The 6,614-nt window shown below is 39.3% G+C and overlaps 1 protein-coding gene across 2 annotated transcripts in view; it reads right to left on the bottom strand.

Annotated features, from left to right (window-relative positions):
• The window catches only part of CLVS1 (clavesin 1), a 217,963-nt gene extending 212,105 nt beyond the window's left edge, over window positions 1-5,858 (bottom strand). The window contains exons 1-2 of one of the 2 annotated variants that reach the window (XM_017893484.1): window positions 5,674-5,826; window positions 386-478 (exon numbers count right to left, since the gene is read on the bottom strand). The gene's annotated coding sequence lies outside the window, so the exon portion shown is untranslated. Of the gene's footprint in view, window positions 1-385; window positions 479-5,673 lie in introns of both variants that reach the window. The other variant, XM_017893483.1, reaches the window with a different exon arrangement.
• Between the last annotated feature and the right edge of the window lie 756 nt (window positions 5,859-6,614).

Below are 6,614 nucleotides of genomic sequence, written 5' to 3'. Positions count from 1 at the left end.
GGCTAGCTTTTTGTATTTTTTTTAGTAGAGACGGGGTTTCACCGTGTTAGCCAGGATGGTCTCGATCTCCTGACCTCGTGATCCTCCCGTCTCGGCCTTCCAGAGTGCTGGGATTACAGGCTTGAGCCACCGCGCCCGGCCTAAATTTTTAAATTGAATATGCATTTTACCTAGAAATACCAAAAGGAATTTGTATACTGAATGAAATAAAACAGACGCTGCTGATATATCTAAACCCAAACTGAAACTCATAGTGACCAAAATCTTTCTTTTAAGTGTAACTCTATTTGAAATCTTTCTTGAAAGATAATACACTCCCTTACAGCCTATTTAGCCTATATTTAAATCTCAGAGGCTGGTTGATTACATGTTCCATGGTACTGACCAGAAGGAGTCTTTTTTCTGGTGGATGAATTTTCAGATTGGCCATTATGGTTTGTAGGACTTCTGCATGAGTACTGGCTACGGAACATCAGACCTGTGGGTAACAAAGTGACCCGAATTCATTGACTTTCTTTAAATATTAGCCAACTTACAGATATAAACTATCTGTACTAGGGGCAGGGAGAGTAGTCTGCAAGGATAGAGAGGAGACTCTGAATTATCTGAAAACGTGGTGTAACCAGAATTTAGCCCGTGCTACACAGAACACATTTCACCACCTTTGGCTTATTCCTAGCCTAGGACTAACTCTTGCCACATAAATACTAATTGTGCAGACTCCCTTGGCTCCCTTTAAAATAGCAAAAAAGCACACAATCATTTGCTGCCATTTGTTCCTGCTCTTAAGAAATGTTAAAAGTAGATTGGAATGAGCTCCATCAGAGTAGAGACACTGAAAACTTTTGTAAACAAAATAGATGCCAGGTCAGAATTAGAATAGACTCCAACTCAGGGAAGATGGACCTATGTGAGAGATGATTCTAGCACCATTTTGCAGTTTTCTTTGGGGTAAATAATGCAAGGAGTGGAGGGGAAAGCCAATTTATAGAGAAAGTATGAGATTTTTGTTCCTCCTCACTGTGTTTGGTAGAAAAAGTATTTAATTGAAGTAGCATTTACCTTACACCTCAATGTATCTTAAGCAAAGATAATATATAGGGAAATAATTGTTCAACCATAGGATATTAGACTGGAATATTTCGTAGGCTATTCAACTATCCCCATAAGAAGTCATTGGCAGTTGATACCCCAATTTGTGCTTCCTAGGGTTATCAATGGGAAGAGAAAGGAAAACAAACAAACAAAAACCTTGACCCTTCTATCTTCAAAGGGAAAGATTATTTCTGTAAGAATAGACTCTCCTTTTTGAGGAAGAGGACCTAAAGGAAGATAAGAAAGGTAGGACTCACCCCAAAATAGCCATTAACTCTATTTGCCCCCTTTTCCACTAAATGTTTTCCCAGCAGATCCATGTAACTGTGAACCTTCTTCTGGATGTGACTGCACAGACAATGGCAGCAGTAGGAATCACAGCTAAGAAAACTGCCTGGGAAAAGTAAAACACAGCAGCATGCTTAAGGGTGAGGTGGGAGGAAAGAGGCTATTTTATAACTTTCTCCTCAATTAGAAATAGAATTTCTGAGCTCTTATTGCTTCAGAACATGGGGTGGTTTTTGTTTTGTTTTAGAATAAGTGTTATTATTTAATAGTCAGACATAAAAGTGAGAATGTTAAAAAAAGAAAACTTTTCTTTGCTCTTGCTTCTCAAAGAGTGGTCCATGCATCAGCAGTGGCAGCAGAACCCAGGAACTTGTTAGTGACACAGCATGTCAGGACTTACCTAGACCTACTGAACAGGTAACAGAATCCCCAGGCAATTTGCATGCAAATTAATGTTTGAGAAAAGCTGGTCTAGAGGATTTATAATGACCCAGAGGGGTAGAGAGGTAGATTAATTGCCTCTGAGGCCAGAACTCACGTTGTCTGTGGACAGAACTCACGTTGTCTGTGACTACTGCACTGTCCAAGAGGAACATAAAAGTCCCCACAATGTGTTCTTTACCTATGGAGCAATGGCACTCATAATAGTTTAGCAGATCACCCAGTTAATTACTCTCACTATGTTTGCATGCTCTATATATCAACCACAAAAGAAGGAAGGGAAGAAGGCAGGGAAATTTAGAGAGAGGGAGGGAAAGGAGGAGGGAAGAAGAGAAAAAAAGGAAAGAGAGAGAGATCTCACAAGTTTTATTTTGTTTTAATTTGACCACACATTAAGAAACTTTTTATGTATAGATCCTGTAATTTAACGTGCCCCCCTGCACCATGCTATTCCCAGGCCCATAACTTCCCTTCTACTTCCTCCAAAACTATAAAATAATGAACATTGAATAAGCTTTGTAAGTGACAAACATAAATATATGGAACTTTGCCTAAGACCTTTGATACTATTTTAAGGAGTATAGATAGAAAAGGAGTCATAAGCGGTCTGCACAATATTTAGGAACAGAAGATATGGCTAAAAGCATCCTGGAAACAAGGGCAGATCATCTCAAACACATGTGGAGAAATTTGTGCTGGCTCAGAAATTAGGAAGCACAAAAGCTCACAGGAAATTAGTCTACCACATGGGAAACTTTCTCGGATACTTCCTGTCACAGAACAGGTGCATAAAGGGACAGAGCCTGGGGCAACCTGACCTGAGAAGGTGTAATAAAGGGCTGTGGGAGGCATCAGAGGTAGGGAAGAAAAATGAACTTATTATCTCAATAAATGAAAGCTTTTTATGGGGCAGGGGATGTTTAGCCAGTTCATTTTCAATCCATAAAGAATCAAGCAAAAGAGTATAAACTTCCCTTAAACTAAGAAACACTTAGACTGGTAATTAAACATGAGTTGCAATAAAGAGACATACATCAGTTAGAGGTTGCAGAGTTGTCAAAATTCACACTGTGGACCTTCTTTTGAAACAACTTTGTTCTGGTGATATCTGGATAAAATTAACAACAGTCAAAACAAGCAATATTTGGGAGAAGACTGAAAAGAAGGTCTTTGTTGGCAATGTTGAGGACATATTTCTGGACTGATTGCATATAGTAAAGCTTCATATTTTGTACACTCATTCGGCTGTGCTGCCTCCTGTGTCTGAGTCACTGTGTAACAGGGACAGTAGAGAAGATCAAAGTCAGCCTGGATCCATTTATTAAGGATGGAACGCTCTGCTATCAGGGAGTATGTAAAGTTGTGAATACACTTCTTAGGGATAATAAAGTGCCTCTCTTTGTAAAACCTTCAGAAGTGAGCAGACACCACCAGTTCCGAAAAGTTCAAGATTTTGCCTTTTGGGAAATGAAAGACCTTCCAGCTGTCTACTCCATGATTCTAAATGAGACACTCTTCTATGAGAATGTCTACAAAAATATATGATGACACTGCTGGAAAACATTTTCTCTTCACCTTTAAATCCATTATAAAATGAATAATTTCTGTTATTGAAAATATTTTTAAAGGAGAAATAGCTCTCAATAGAAAAGATTTAAGTAAGGAAGCCAGGATACTGTCATTCTATAAAAATCAATAAGCTCAGCATAACATTTCAGTCAAGAAAAGTCATTGCTTACAGATAGATGCCTGTAAATCTCACTGAAGCAGCATTGTTTTAAAATTTCTCCAGCCCCAGGAGATTGTATTAAACACAGGAAGACAGAAGCTCTAGAGGCACTGGATTCCTGGCCTGCATTTCTGGTGTGAAGCAGTAGAATTGGCAATACGTACATTTTTAAAAATTGTCTGAGCTGAACCATTCTTTGCAGTCAGAAAAGGGAATTTTAAGAATCTCCTTTATCAGGGACTTTTAAGAGATCTTGGTTACTGTGGATATTACCAAACCAAGGACATTATGTGGATGACCAAATTTTCTTCTTCTATAAAATCCATTTCACCCCATATTTTGCTAGTTTTCTTGCTTGGGATCCAAAAGTGAATGAATTTTAGAGGCAGGTGGAATCATATCTATATAATTAGTGGCAGTAATTAACTTTTGATGCATTGCTACTATTTCTCATTCTAAAAGAGAATTAAGTATGAATTTTCCTCAGAACTTCTTCTGAAAGATATGTATTCGTGACTGTCTTTATTCTCAACAATGCCTCTAATGGTGAGCAAGCTGGTTTAGATGAAATTTGCTTCACTGTCTTTAAGAGACAGAATAAATACACAAGGGCAACTTTAAAATCAAGCTTTTCTGTGCTCTGGTTTAAACTTTCTTGTCACATGTGACCTATTATTCCCATTTAAATAATCTCATTTTAATTAAGATGTTAATTTCATTAAAACACTTGTCAAAAAATCCCAATGCTTTGCTGTTCAGTAAAATCAATTAAATGAGCACCCAGCAAAATATTTTATTTATGACAGGCTCAGCACTTATTTTCTGGTGCCTTTTAGCTCTTATAAAACAGATGATCCTGATTAAATCAAATAGGGACTATGACTTGGGCTTAGACTTTCAGGTTCAAATTAATCAGACATTTGAAAGATGTTCCAACTTCCCTTCAGCCGAGATAGAAAATGATAGCACTCTAAAAGCAGAGCCTGGCAGAACGGAGTTACATAAAATGCCTTTTCAATTTTTGCACTCTATTACCCTTTACTATTATAGGAAAATGGTGTTATCACCTGATTACTGAGAAAGCACACAAAAATCTAGCCTTCCAAATCTGAGCCAGTCCTTGACTGATGATGAACAAAGCAAGGCCATCTGGTCTGAATATCATTACTACTTTGGCCATTTGGGCAAGGGATCTATTTTCTGTGCTCCAAAGAGAGGTTTAAGATTTGAAATAGAAATGAAATAAGTAGACAGGAAGAAACATTGGAACAAATAGTTTATTCGAATGAGAGCCCCCTTTCTTAAGTTATAATCATTACCATCATTTTTATTTTTATTCTGGCCAGAATTAATCTTTGGGGTCCCGATTTTACAAAACATTTTAGTAAAAACAGAAGAAAAAACTTGATTCTAGAGTTTCTGCGTTAAACACTTAGGAAAGGAAACGGACGTGTGGGTGAATATGAGTCATCAGTCACCCCCACTCTGCTTCCTGGTGATTCTCCATTGGAAAAGCAGAAACAGGTTGAGCTTACATTTCTATTTTTCTGGAATCACATTATGCCCTAGGCCATGTTAATTTCCTCAACTAAACAGACCCTAATCTGCTGAAAGGCAGCTGGCTAACTGCTGGTGTCTGGCAAGTGCCCCATCTGTCCCCGTGCCTGGGGTCTCTCCCTCCTGCCTTCACTTTCCCTTTCTCGCAAACAGGCGTCTCTCTTTGTTTTCAGGGGTTTGTTCACCTGAACTTTCCTTCCTATGCCTGTCAACTTGAGCTCTTTCCCTCTATCCTGCGGACCTCGGGCTTTGTCTAAGTGGCAAGACACAGTTGTGTGACTATAGTTACCGCGCTGGTGATGGTGGCTATGATGACGGTGATGGTGGAGATGGGGGTGCTGATGTGTAAGGGGGCGCAGGCTGAGCGGGCGCCGGGAGGAGGATGGACCGCGGAGGCGGCAGGGAGCGGGGTGCGGTGCGGAAGGGATGGAGTGCAGAGGGATTGCAGATGGGAGCTGTCCACATACCGAAGTGCTGAAACGCCGCAGCCATGGCATCGCAAGCGCGGGGGAAAGGCGGGGAGGCTCTGCAAATACAGAGGGGAGAAAAAAGGCAACAAATACCTTCACACGGCCGCCCAGCCTTGCTTTGGGAATGTATTTCTGCAGGTGTCCTCGCTGCTGAACTGGGTGGGTGAGATCCCCTATTCTGGCAGGTTCGGGCTCAGATTTCTCTAGAAAGCTGTGAATGAGAGCTCGAGCTCCACAAGGGGCTGTGATTTTTGGTAGGAGGCGTGTGCGCCCGATTCTCTGTCCTTCTATACCGAGCCTAGCTTTCCCCTGGGTCCTAAATGCCTCCATACCACAACCCTCCCTGGTTCCGTTGAGAAGTACCAATAATTTTTTGTAATTTTGTTAACATCTGGGACAAAAAGTACCGGCGCCATCACTACCCACACAACATTAAAAATAGAATATTTCAAACGGATTAATGAAAGCCCAAAAGCAGATGTGTGTGTGTGTGTGTGTGTGTGTGTGTGTGTAAATCTGACAGATAAGAAAGTATCACAAACCTATGGGAAAAAAGGATGAATTATTTTACTAACAAATGGTATTAAGAAAATGAACTATTTGAAGAGACTCAAATCAAAGTCTCATTTCACCAAAATAAATTACACATAGATGTTTTATCAAAACATAAAACTTAAAATATAACTAGAAGAACAGAAATATTTTACCCGTCTCAGGATAGGGAAGGTTTTCTAAGCACAAGAGGAATAGAAGAAATAAAAAAGAAAAAGATCAGTAAGTTTGAGTGCATAAAAACACTCTTGAATGTCAAAATATTAAAAAAGTAAATACAAATTACCACTTTAAAAGACTGCAGCAAGTAGATGTTTCATACACAAAGTATCACATAAAAGAGAAACACTAACAGCCTTTTAGAAAAAAAGGAGGAATGTTAAATGACAAAGAATTTACAGAAGAAATGGGGATGCATAATAAACACATTTTTTAAATATCAACCTCACCAGTAAATGGAAATATGCAGTTTAATATGGCAG

Source organism: Rhinopithecus bieti, unplaced genomic scaffold, assembly GCF_001698545.2.
Source record: "Rhinopithecus bieti isolate Rb0 unplaced genomic scaffold, ASM169854v2 scaffold_21726, whole genome shotgun sequence".
Taxonomy (NCBI): domain Eukaryota; kingdom Metazoa; phylum Chordata; class Mammalia; order Primates; family Cercopithecidae; genus Rhinopithecus; species Rhinopithecus bieti.
The sequence above is the reverse complement of the archived record's forward strand: the minus strand, read 5'-3'. Positions and strand labels throughout refer to the sequence as shown.